Here is a 14,114-nt window from a genome sequence, read left to right on the forward strand (position 1 = left end):
ATTTTCATGTTAACTTCACAGAACCTGTCAATAATTTCAGAACAAATTTCCTCCTCAGTTTCTTTAATATTATAAAAGACTAAGTTATTTTGCATCGACTTCATTTGGATATCAATCAATTCGTCTTTAAGTTTGCTATTTACCTTCTTCATGTTGTCGACGGACGCACTTATTTCGTCTACAGAACAATGATTATGATAACTTGTACATAATTCATTCTTAACTATAGTACATAAACGGCCAACACTTAAGTTTGATAAGTCTAGTTCTTTCATTAAATAGTCAATACTAGAAAACCATGTAGTGATATTGTTTACATGTAATTTTTTATTACAAATATATGCATCATATAATAAACCATCCTGTGTCTTCTCTAACCTATGAGCATACTTTAACATTGCCAATAAAATCGAAAAATATACAGGAAATTTTCCTAATTCAGACATAACAGCAAAATTTCTTGCTTTTCTGTTAACCCCAAGAATATATTTCATGAATTTTGTGTGCGACTTTTCAGATATGTCTTTTGAATAAACCTTTTCTAAAATACATGTATGATCATTATTCTTCTTACATGCCACTGAAGTGGTTGAAAACATTCCCAATATTTCACTGTCATACATTAAAATAGGTTTAATTGTATGGTAATAAAGATGCATTAAAGTTGAGACACTAGGATTTGATGATGCTAGGCATTGTTGTAATCCAAAACAAGCTTTCATAGATTTCTTGTATAGCTCATTTTTACACTGTGTAAATTTACCACTAGATACAAAAGTAATTCCTAGGTACTTATAACATTTTACACTTTCAAGCTGTTGCCCATTAAAATACACTGGGCAATCAACATGTTTTCCGGGTTTGTTAAAAATTAAAACTTTTGTTTTATTAAGGTTTACATTTAAACACCATTTTGAGCAATATAATTGTAACTTATCCATTCTCTCTTGTAAACCATGTTGTGTTTCAGAAAAAATAACAATGTCATCTGCATACATAAGACAATCAATTCTGTTGTCATTTAGATCAACAGGGTCAGTACATGATGAAAAAGTTTCTGGCATATCATTTATGAACAATTTGAAAATATTTGGGCTTAATACATCGACCTGTCGAACTCCTATAAAAGATCTAAAGATAGGGGTTAATTCATTTTTAATTTTTACACATTTTTTTTACTATACATATTTTTGATAATAGAATAAAATTTGCCTGTTATATTTAGTTTTAAAAGTTTATATTTTATGCCTGCATGTATAACAGTATCAAATGTTTTATTCAGGTCGACAAAGCAAGCGAATAGTTTTCCACCCTTCTTTTTGTTAATGTATTTGTCGATTAGGGCTTTTATATAAGAACTACTTGTTATGTGCGTTTTAGTACCTTTTTAAATTTTCAAATGACTTTAACTTGAAAACAGTCAGTGATAGTCACACACGGTCTTCAGTAATGATAACAGGACGATAAAAAAATCATATGAAATATAGGGCAAGTCCCTGGGGTCACCCAAAGCTCCTCAATTTGAGAATGTTCTTTTATCTTGTAAATAATCGCGATCCCCACCAGGACACCACATATTTTATTGTATGAGACAAAAATTCGTAAGGGTTCCGCTTGCTTTAGCAACCATACCCGATTGAACCTTTCGATTTTAAGTGATTTCTTTTTCCATGACGAATCTGTACCTGATTTACTAGAAGTATCATCATCAGTACTAGACTCAGATGAATCATAATCCGAACTATCAGATGACTCTGATATTACTCTTGACTTGTGTTTTGTCACCCTAGAGCTACCTGACTTTTAAAACTTGTTTGCCTTAACCGATTTAACATTCGGGACATGCATACTGTCGTCCGAATCGGAATCAGAATATTGCAACTGAACTTTTGAACTCTTCTTTTTTTTTAAATTTGTTTGAACGTTTGCGTAACTGCGAAGAAAAATCAAGCTCACTATCAGAACTATCTTGAGCAATTTCACTAGAATCAACTAAATTTATTGAATTATTCTTTTTTAAATTTCTGATAATTGTTTTTCTACTAATTTAATCAACACTTTCTTTTTTCTTAATTTTTCTAAATTGATCTCACCTCTCTTTTTAAAACTTTTGGAGTCCCTGGTGTCTTTCCTTTTAGCTGATTTTGTCTTCTTGTCGGCTGTTTCAGTGGACTTTACGTTAGGTGCACTCGATTGTAGCTTGTGCAAATTGCTTGACTTCTCGCCTACACCTTTCTCCTTGACTAAATCAGTTAGTTTACTCGACTCCACATTTTTATTTTTCAAGCGCCTTTTTGGAATTAGCTGTATGTAAAGAACCGAAATAATTCGAACAGTATAAAGTCTATTTCTTTAATTTCCAGTCGCCAACTATTTATTTTTAATTAATTAAACATAGCACTTTTGTTTGGCTATCTGAGACGCCAAATGTCCATCAGTTCATCTTTATACAAAGTATGAAGCATCCAGGTCTTCCACCCTCTAAAATATAAAGCTTTTAAGATGTAAGCTAACGCCGCCGGCGGATCACTATCCCTATGTCCAGCTTACTGTGAAAAAAAAGTCGCTAGCTCGACAAAAAACATATCTATTTTACATAGTTGTAATGTTGTAACTAGTAATTGGTTCATGATTGTCTACATCTTCAAGCTTTGTCATATGTTTTCTATCTAATTTCCGATTTTGACAACATGTCCCCATTCAAATGCATTGATCGTCTCAAAAAAAGGGGGGTTCCACCCCCCCACCCCCACCCCCCCGGATCCGCCCACTGCATTCTATGCCATTATTAGGGGCGTAGACATTAAAAATTCGAACAATTTTGAATTCAACTATTAATTTCCTTCCCTCTGCATCTTTATATTTTTCAGTAATTTTAATATCTAAATTTGATTTCACTAAAAAATTCCTACCCCTAAAAATGGAACAAATTTATAGAAAATGGAACAACCTCTTCCCAAGAACTATATTCTTATAAAAATAGATCTTTATTAGATAAACATTATTTTTATTTTGGTCCCCAACCATCTTCAACAATAGAAGTAAACTTAATATAGCAGCTGAAAATCTTGCTGATAAAGCACCACTGTGTCTAAACCACACCGGCAACATTTGTTCGGACTCGATGGTATCTAACATCCGGCACAATGACGGAACATTAATAGACAGAAGAAAGCTATGTTTCTCCTTATTTTCTTATTTTTTTTATGATATCGAAGAATATATATACATATACAACTATTTTCTATCGTGATATTCAATATTTGCTACAACCGTTCTATATTAACGGAGAAATAAGTAAAAATGCAGGTCAAAATGACGAATTGAGTGAACCTTGCCTCGAAATTGTTTAATTTCTCGTTAAATTCTTCACATTGTACGAAAAGAAAGGTACGGGAAGATAGATACTGACACGGAGATTGCAAAACTTGTTTTTATGAACATTTCAATACTTGTATTTCTGAGTATGGAACGAAAGAAATGGGTCATGTCAAAATGGAACTGGCCGGTTTCGTCAATGTTTACCACCCGGTTTGGTCATAAATTTCATAATGCATAACCCGGTTTGGTCAAATAAAAAAAATCATAATCACTTTGCATTAAAATTGATAATTTAACTTCAGTGTTAAAAAAGGAGTTTTGTGACCGGGTCGTTGAAAAACAAGTTCTTTCACAGGACAACGGCTTATTATTTATATGATTAGTCTCAGATTCAAATAAATAATAAGCAAACACTAGAATTCCTACTCTTATAGAACACAAATAATTTTAATTTTACTTTGCATTCAAAATTTTTTAACAACAGAATAGATAGAAATGAAGGTTATAACGCAAATTGAGGCCAAAGCTCTCAAATATTCGTTTTCTAAATGAATTATGGAAAATATGTTTAAACTAGAAATTAAAGTTAAACTTTACGGTCTGAAAAAATCGAAACACACAATTGATATGTGATTTTCTCGTACAACAGGATGGACACCTTTATAAGTAATCTATTCATTCTATGTATGCAATCTTTCTATGATCGTTAAAAATAAATCTTCTTAAGGATAAACGTTGATGATAAGACAAATCGACATCGAAAATGAATGTTTATAGGAAGAAAAGGATTACAACTACCATGCATCAAAGGTGGGGTCGGGGGGGGGGGTGCAATCTATTCGTCTTCTAGATTCGCTACTTATCTTAAAAAGTGTATACCGAATTAAAATAATTGTAAGAAATAAGAAAACAGGGACACCCGCAAAATCGAATTATGTGAGTTTGATTATGTTTATTATAAACATTCTCATTGATATTTTTAAACAAGCGACACTAAGTGATTCGAATTCATAGCGTTTAGAACTATGTGTATAAAGCTGAATATGTCAAAAGTTAGAAGGTTTGACTGTAACATATACAAGTATGGAACACAGATCTAACGTTTTTTTCCCTATTTGCCATATGTCCATTGCCCTTGCCCTTGACCTCATTTCTGTATTATTTTTCCTTCGGCCACAGACCTCATCATAAATTGAATTGCGACCATTTAAGCATTTGTGACATGTTAGTGCGTACTCTTAAATATAAATAATATGTCTTATTTTGTTTTATTAAGAAAAAACCGCCAGTGAAGTTGTTTGCTATGTCCGATCCGGTTCGTGACATTTGAAATTTTCTGTTGTTACACATTTTTTTTTAAATTCAAGAACGGTTTAATTTTGTTTGGAATTCTTTATTGTTTTTAGCTCACTTGACCAAACAGGAAAAGTTTTTTATTCGTCACTTGGCACCGGTCGACCATCGTTTTTTATCTTTCAATACAATTTTTTACATAAATGTTCACATCTAAAATTACTAGGCTGCATTTCACAAACCTTATTTAAAATCATATGTCTTTTTTAATTGTAATTAGGGTATCTAGTTTTAAAAAGTTTACTGTGACCCCGCTTGTCAACCAAGATGGCCTTCATGGCTAAGAAATAAACAAAGGGGGGCATGCAAGTGCATAATGTCAATTAATTAAAAACAGCCTTAGACATAGACAATTCAAAAGGGCCAGATGATTATCTTCAAAATGTTGAGCTCTACCATTTGTCCATTTACTATAAAATTCTCACATAAGTTCTTAAAGGAGTTATTGCATTGCCCTTAAATGACGAATTTGAAGTTCTTTTTATCAATTTCTATCTATCATTTTCAAACATATATATAAAAGTCATGTAGCAAAAATGACTTAGGAAGTCAAGAAGATATACAAATAAATCGACTTGGCCGATATTCTAATAAAACATATTGACCTTTAATTAAGAGGTTTTTTTTTCATTTCATTGCGTTTTTAAACGCCCGTCACAATTTTCACAGGACGTATTGTTGTATCCATCCGTCCGTCCGTCTGTCCTTCCTTCCATCTGTCCGTTCCTCCATTATCAGCCATTCTGTCCGTCCGTCTATCTATCCGTCTATCCTTATGTCCAGCGTAAACATGTCGCACCGTAACTTGAGAACAGCTCATTTAGTTTTCATGAAACTTAACAAAGCTATTTCTTGAAATGGTCAATCGATCTGTAAACCTTTTAGTGAAAATCAAATTAAATCTTTTTGAGTTACAGAACTTTGTAAGTAAAACAGGAGTGTGGTTTTTTTTTAACATGTCGCGCCATATCTCAAAACGATTTATCATTATTGCATCAAAATTTACACACTTTTTAATAATATAAATCTTAACTTCTGTATACTTTTTGGTGATGTTTTAATTTTTTTTTATTAAGCGTTATTTAGGGTTTTTTTTGTTAAAAAAAGGGGTGTCACATATTGCGATGCATCTCAAAACCTGTATAAAAAATATCATAATGTTAATGTTAAAAAGATAATAAGATATCAGTGTTTGCTATTGATTATTTATATTCCATTTAAAATTAGTTTGAAGATCAGTGAAAAACGGATACGCCTTTCATTAGGAAAATGTGTAGTACTACAATTTTCTATGTAAATAAATGTAAACACGCCACGTTTACTTTATAATAAATATATTTTAAATTCTTTCGAAAGACAATGTTCAGGTCCATGTAAACGTTGCTTTTCATAAATTGTTGGTTTTAAAAAAATATAAAAAACCGGGTGATATATGTAGACGAAACCGGGTGATTGTGTAGAAACAACAATGACGAAACCGGTGTATTTTAATTTGACATGACCCATTTCTTTCGTTCCATACACAGAAATACAAGTATTGGGATGCTTATAATGACTAGTTTTGCAATCTCCGTGTCAATATCTATCTTCCCGTACCTTTCTTTCCGTACAATGTGAACAATTTAACGAGAAATTAAACAATTTCAAGGCAAGGTTCACTCAATTCGTCATTTTGACATGCAGTTTTACTTATTTCTTCGTTAATATAGAACGGTTGTAGAAAATATTGCATATCACAATAGAAAATAGTTGTATATGTATATATATTCTTCGATATCATAAACAACTATTAGAAAATAAGGAGAAATCTATCTTTCTTTTGTCTATTGATGTTCCGTCATTGTGCCGGATGTTAGATACCATCGAGTCCGATCACATTTTGCCGGTGTGGTTTAGACACAGTGAGCACGTAAGGCATATTTCGCCTTGAAATCAAAATTACCATATTCTAATTGTATTGCAGTGGAAAAATGGGTAAGACTTTTCAACTCATTAATTTCACCAATTATGACTTATGGATCTGAAATTTGGATCTCAGATTTTAATATAAATCTTGACACTGCTGATAAACTGCCATTTGAAAAGGTTCAGAATATGATTATGAAAAATGTTCTTGGCGTTCATGGTAAGGCTTCCAATTTAGCTTTACGTACAGAACTTGAGCTATATCCAGTGTGTTTTATATCATATAAACTAATGTTTAAATACTATGCTAGATTACACTGTGTCTAAACCACACCGGCAAAATTTCATCGGACTCGATGGTATCTAACATCCGGCACAATGACGGAACATTAATAGACAGAAGAAAGAAAGGTTTCTCCTTATTTTCTTATTTGTTTTATGATATCGAAGAATATATTTAGATATACAACTATTTTCTATTGTGATATGCAATATTTTCTACAACCGTTCTATATTAACGGATAAATAAGTAAAAATGCATGTCAAAATGACGAATTGAGTGAACCTTGCCTCGAAATTGTTTAATTTCTCGTTAAATTGTTCACATTGTACGGAAAGAAAGGTCCGGGAAGATAGATACTGACATGGAGATTGCAAAACTAGTCATTATGAGCATCTCAATACTTGTATTTCTGTGTATGGAACGAAAGAAATGGGTCATGTCAAATTAAAATACACCGGTTTCGTCATTGTTGTTTCTACACAATCACCCGGTTTCGTCTATATATATCACCCGGTTTTTTATATTTTTTTACAACCAACATTTTATGAAAAGCAACGTTAACACGGATCTGAACATTGTCTTTCGAAAGAATTTAAATATATATTTATTATAAAGTTAACTTGGCGTTGTTAAATTTATTTACATAGGTAATTATAGTATTACACATTTTCCTAATGAAAGGCGTATCCGTTATTTCACTGATCTTCAAACTAATTTTAAATGGAATATAAATACTCAATAGCAAATGCTGATATCTAATTATTTTTTTAACATTAACATTATGATATTTTTTTATATAGGTTTTGCGATACATAGCAATATGTGACCCCCTCCTTTTTTTTTTACAAAAAAAACCTAAATAACGCTTAATAAACAAAATTCAAAACATCACCAAAAAGTATGGAGAAATTAAGATTTATATTAATAAGAAGTGTGTAAAGTTTGATGCAATTATGATAAATCGTTTTGAGATATGGCGCGACATGTTAAAAAACACACTCCTATTTTACTTACAAAGTCCTGTAACTCAAAAAGATTTAATTTGATTTTCACTAAAAGGTTTACAGATCGTTTGACCATTTCAAGAAATAAGTTTCATGAAAACTTGATTTATATAGCTGTTCTCAAGTTACGGTGCGACATGATCTTGATAACTTGATCGGACATAGCAAACAACTTCACTGGCGTTTTTTTTTTCAATAAAAAAAAAATTAAGACATATTAATTATTTAAGTGTACGCACTGATATGTCACAAATGCTTAAATTATCGCAATTCAATTTATGATGAAGGTCTGTAAGATAAAAAAAAAATGGTCACAGAAACTTAACCAATTGTTTATGGAACCATTTAAGTCGAGGTCTAATGAATCATGCCAGGCGGACATGAACACATTATAATTATTAAAACATAATTCATATAGAAAAAGCATATATGAGAGCTTTAATCTCAATTTACGTTATAACCTTTATTCCTATCTATTCTGCTGTTTGCTTATTATTTATTTTAATCTGAGACTAATCATATCAAAAGCCGTATGTGAAATAACTTGTTTTCCAACGACCCGGTCACAAAACTCCTTTTTAACACTGAAGTTAAATTATCAATTATAATGTAATGCGATTATGATTTTTTTTTAAATTGACCAAACCGGGTTATGCATTGTGAAATCTATGACCAAACCGGGTGGTAAACATTGACGAAACCGGCCATTTCCATTTTGACATGACCCATTTCTTTCGTTCCATACTCAGAAATACAAGTATTGAGGTGTTTATAATGACAAGTTTTGCAATCTCCGTGTCAGTATCTATCATCCCGTATCTTTTTTTTCCGTACAATGTGAACATTTAACGAGAAATTAAACAATTTCGAGGCAAGGTTCACTCAATTCGTCATTTTGACGTGCATTTTTACTTATTTATCCGTTAATATAGAACGGTTGTAGAAAATATTGCATATCACAATAGAAAATAGTTGTATATGTATATATCTTCTTCGATATCTTAAAAAAAATAAGAAAATAAGGAGAAACCTATCTTTCTTCTGTCTATTAATGCTACGTCATTGTTCCGGATGTTAGATACCATCGAGTCCGATGAAATTTTGCCGGTGTGGTTTAGACACAGTGGATTAACTGACATTGAAGTTGGAAACAACCCAAAATTTGATTTATGAAAATCTGCATTCATTGAAGATAAAAAAAAAATGTATACACAGAAGAGCTCTTGCTGGGTACAATCATTACATAAACTAAAAAAGTTAATCAATTTTGATTCACTTCAAATATTACATAATGTGTTTGAGGACTCACTAAAAAACTTTTATAAATGCAAGATTTTAGGTCAACTCGAGCATATCAAATCTAATAACACAGGTAAACTAAGATTTTATAGTAAAGTGTGCTCATCATTTGACTTAAAAGCGTACTTAAGATTTGATATTAAGAAATATGATAGATCACTGCTTACAAAAATTAGAATAAGTGCACATTCACTTGCAATTGAAACTGGGAGGTATAGCAAACCAAAAATGTTAGCAAGTGAAAGAAACTGCAAACTTTGTAAAGATAAAGTGGACGATGAAGTTCATTTTCTTTTATATTGTCCTCTATATAAAGACCTTCGAGAGAAGTTTGATATTTTCAAAAACCTTAATAATGATGACGATATTAAATCAATGATTTATTTACTTTACCCAGTAAATCTGGTTGACACCAGACAAATATGTAATTATTTAAGTCAAGCTTTTGAACTTCGTAATAAAAATCTAATGTCAGTTGGTCTACCATAAGTATAATACTGGGTATACTGTGATATTATGTATATAATTAGTACTTGAAATGTTTTCTTTATGTTGTATTTGCATAAATTGTCATGTTTAATGTGTTTGTATCTTGGAATACGCATTGTATCATATGTGCTTTGTCCAATAAAATATTTGAATTTGAATTATGAGTTCTTAAAAAGTTACAAGCCTTGAAAATTGTCAATTTTTTCAGTTTTCATAGGCTTGTAACTTCTCAGTAAATCAAGATAGGACTATTCACCTTTTAGAAAATTTGCTTGAATATATGCCATTAAGGATAAAAAAATAGCACTACAAAATGATTATTCAAATGAGGGATTGTTACCAATTTGAGGAATAGTTCCCCGTTTGGTGGGTTGTGCCCAACCAGGAATAGTAATAGCCTTAATTTTTTTGGGGTAATTTTTCAATAAGCAATGTTTATGTCAGAATTTTTCTCTTATAGTCCCAATGTAAAAAAATAATGTAAAATAAAAAAAAATCCCTTCCTACCTACCCTATATTTTTCCATGAAGTAATAGGAAACTCATCTATTATTTTATTTCGACTGACAAGTATTGCATGACAATGACGTATATCTATACATTACCCAAAGGACGATTGGGACTCCTGTCATTTTCAGCACAATTGGCCTAACAATCCAGTTTGACTGAATATGTAGGAAATAACTTATAAGAAATATCACGTGACATAAAATGATTAAATGTTCACTATTCGAACTGATTTGTTTTCCTTCATGGATGGATTATTTCATAGCTGACAAAATCTGTTCACAAATTAATTTTATAAAATTGAGAATGGAAATAGGGAATGTGTCAAAGAGACAACAACCTCAAAAACGTATACTAGTTCAATGATAATAAATTAAAAAAAAAACCTCCTCCTCTCGACATTTTAATGTCCCTATACTATATACACAAGTGCCTTATTTAATTAACCCAGGGTCGTAACTTACCTTTTTAAAAGTGAGACAAATTATATTAGCCGAGCGGAGCGAGTCGTTTTTTTTTAAGGCGAGCTTTGGAAATAATGACGCCAAATCGTGCATTTTGAGCGCTTCCCGGACCCTTCCTTTATCTGAAACGAAAGTTTTGTTTTTAGTATTTTTCGACAATAATCTGTTCTCAAAGCAAAATATATAACTTACTAATTTTAAGATTCATTGTTCAACATTTAGGTTTTTTAAGGACAACATCAAAAGACCAATATGTAGGATAAAGCAAAGAAACGTAATTCACATAGTTAAGTTTGTTGTTGCTGCTGTTGTTTTTATTTTGTTTTGTTTTCTTTTGTTTTGTATTTTTGGCGGGGGGAGGGGGGTATTGAGTTTCGGCTTGCAATTTATTTTCCGTGTTTCATGTCGGGACTCTCGTGCTTGTCCTGGAATTGATTTAAATGTAAACCGGGAATAAATTCAAAGTCAATCCAGAGATTGATTTAAACTGTGTGCTCCCAAAATATTAATTTCTATCTTATTACTATGTTGATATTATTTTTTTTTTCAAATCAGATGCTATAAGGTGACTGCACGCATGGTCTTCGTTAATAATCACGGGTAGTAAGGTCGTCATATCGAGGAGCGTTTAGTACAGTGATTTTGTCATAGTTTGGATAAGTTTGACATGACGGTGTTGAGTGTTTTTGATGACAATCAATGCAAAAATGTAAACATTCGGATATTTTGTAAAAGGAAATTCTGATCAATAATTCAAGCTGGTAAGTACCTTTGTATAAAGTAAATATGTTAGTACATCACAAGTTGTATCATATAGTTATGATTTAACACAGAACAAAGCTTGCGTATGTCAAAATTTAAAAGTTGCTAATTGGTTTAACGTGCATAAAAAAGTTATTATCTTTCTGTCTGTTACATCACATATTTCTTCGTGATATAATACTGCCGTCAATTATTCTGAAAAATACCTACTTTTGCACTCAATTCAAAATTACTGAAATATCTGTGTCATGGTTTGGTTCATTCGTGTCATGGTTTTGTTCATGTTGGACATGGTTCGGTTATTTTATTCTTGTCGTGTATAATGAAGAGTTACTATCAAAATTAACAACAATTGTTTCATTTGAAACACTAAAGGGCATAAGAACGCACATACAAAGAAGTAATATGTTATAAGTAGATGCAATATGATTGCCAATGAGACAACTATCCACCTAAGATCAAATGACATAGATATTAGCAACTATATGTCGTCAAGAGACCTTCAAAATTCAACAATGAGCAAAACCATACTTCTTAGCAAGTTATAAAAGGCTGCGACAAAATTCAATGTATAGGAATTCCAATAAGAAGACCACCAGCATAATTTCTGTTCAAAATAAATAGCAAAATATGATATACAGTTACAAACGATATTCACGGCTTTACAGAAACTTAACTTGAGACAGTATATACAAAATATTGCGGAGTTAAACATGATTTCGGGCTCCCCAACATCTTCTTCGCCTTACCCATGGCAGACATGTAAGATTTACCAGATCGGTTTTAAACAATAAAATCAAGTTGATTTAGTGGGACCTAGTTTCAAACTACTAACAAATTATAAAAAATCATGATTCCGAGATAGCTTCCTTTTAAATTTCAGGATGGAATTCTGCTGCCAATATTGTGAGCTGTACAAATTAGACATATTTTCAATGCTAGGACACACCATACTAAATCATTACATAAAAAGTAAAATATTTGAAAGAATTAAGTGATACTATACACGATGCATTTTATATACATTATTACTGCCACAAAGTGTGAATTCAGTTTGTTCATTTTCACTGTTATATATGCGAGTATGTCTATTGTAGAATAAAGGATGACGGGAAAAACTGCGTTTGTTTACTTTTTACGAAATAATTGATCTAAATGTATGTTTTAACACAATTAAATAAGAAAACTAGTAGAACTTTCTAATGTATAATCACAAGATTAAAGTCCAAAAAAGTGTAATTAAAGCAGCTGAATCAATAATATCGTTGATTGAATGCTATTCATTTTAACTATAGTTGCGATGAATTATCACTGAAAATGCAATCATTACTGATGTGGAATTTTAGCAGGTGCGATGAATTTTCATTATTATTTCATATGATAATTCGACATGCATCAACTGAAAATAGTCTTCAAAATGACTTTAATACTGATGATATTTAAAAAAGCAAGCTGGTCGTAGATGATCACTTGAATATACACAGCCGGTATAACCAACTTTGGTGGATTTCGGACATTGTGTACTATTCATCGATATTTTTTCTGTACTTAATTTTATGTTTTTTTTTGCCGTCATAGTTCTGTACCGTTCGGAAGTAAAACATCGAGAACATAGTTTTGAGAAAATCAAACATATATAACTTCCGAACGGTACAGAACTATGACGGCAAAAAAACATAAAATTATGTATATCAAGGTGACCCGATAGTTGCTCGAACTGTCTTTACTGTATAAGATGTATATGAAATGGTATTACAAAAAATAATTATGAAGCCATCCAGACGTCAAATGTATTTAGCAATTGTTTATGCGAGACGAAAACGTTACCACTCATCAATCGTGAAATGATGATCTTTATGTGACTTCTCTTTGATTTTCATAGATGCATTCATTAGAGCTATTTTCACAATGCTTGTAGTTAAACGGTTTGGATGGCTTGTTTGCTTTTTTAGTATAAATGTGTGTTCTGTCTCAATTGCAATGCCTAGGCAAACATGAATACAAACCAAGCAAGTAATTCTTAAGTATGTGCTGTATATTCAGACCTAAATCGTAAACTGCTTTGAGTTACTTGAAATGGCACATTAGTTTATTTCTTTTTGGAAAAAGAACTATATTAAAGTGTAATTGAAAAAAATGAGTATAGGCTAATTTTCAAAATTTTCCTAGGGGCGGGGGAGGACCCAAACCCTCCGAGCAGGTTCGGATCACTAAGTGAAAAAAAAAAAATTTTTGATTGACCCTGGTAAAAATTACAAGTTACTTTGCCTGGAAAAAAATTACAGGTTATTTTGCATGGAAAAAAATAACAAGTTACTTTGGCTCAATGTTAATAATCCACCCACCAACAGAAAATCAAATGGTTGCTACTTTAGCTGTCCAAGATATATGAAAACAATGATGGCGTGTCATAGAAAAGGATATATTTAATCTTACATATAGATCTGGGTCTGAACAAATTATCGGAGAATATAGAATTGACAATATAAAAAAGAATATGTGGTATGATTGCCAATGAGACAACTCTCCACAAGAGACCGAAATTACACAGAAATTAACAACTATAGGTAACCGTATGGTCTTCAACAATGAGCAATAAATGCCAGTTTTACGGCATTATTGATATATTACCTCAGACTTTCACTCACAAAGTATGGATACATAATTAATCCTTCTGACTTCATAAATTATGTTAGAGAGTCGGCTAAATTACGACTTTATATGATGA

At 31.5% G+C, this 14,114-nt stretch overlaps 1 long non-coding RNA gene across 1 annotated transcript in view; it reads right to left on the minus strand.

The window, feature by feature from the left end:
- Window positions 1–10,353, minus strand: part of LOC143051836 (uncharacterized) — a 58,720-nt gene extending 48,367 nt beyond the window's left edge. The window contains exon 1 of the long non-coding RNA XR_012970915.1: window positions 10,259–10,353. This is a non-coding gene — a long non-coding RNA (uncharacterized LOC143051836). The remainder of the gene's footprint in view (window positions 1–10,258) is intronic.
- Between the last annotated feature and the right edge of the window lie 3,761 nt (window positions 10,354–14,114).

The sequence above is a fragment of the Mytilus galloprovincialis genome, chromosome 11, assembly GCF_965363235.1.
Source record: "Mytilus galloprovincialis chromosome 11, xbMytGall1.hap1.1, whole genome shotgun sequence".
Classification (NCBI taxonomy): Eukaryota; Metazoa; Mollusca; class Bivalvia; order Mytilida; family Mytilidae; genus Mytilus; species Mytilus galloprovincialis.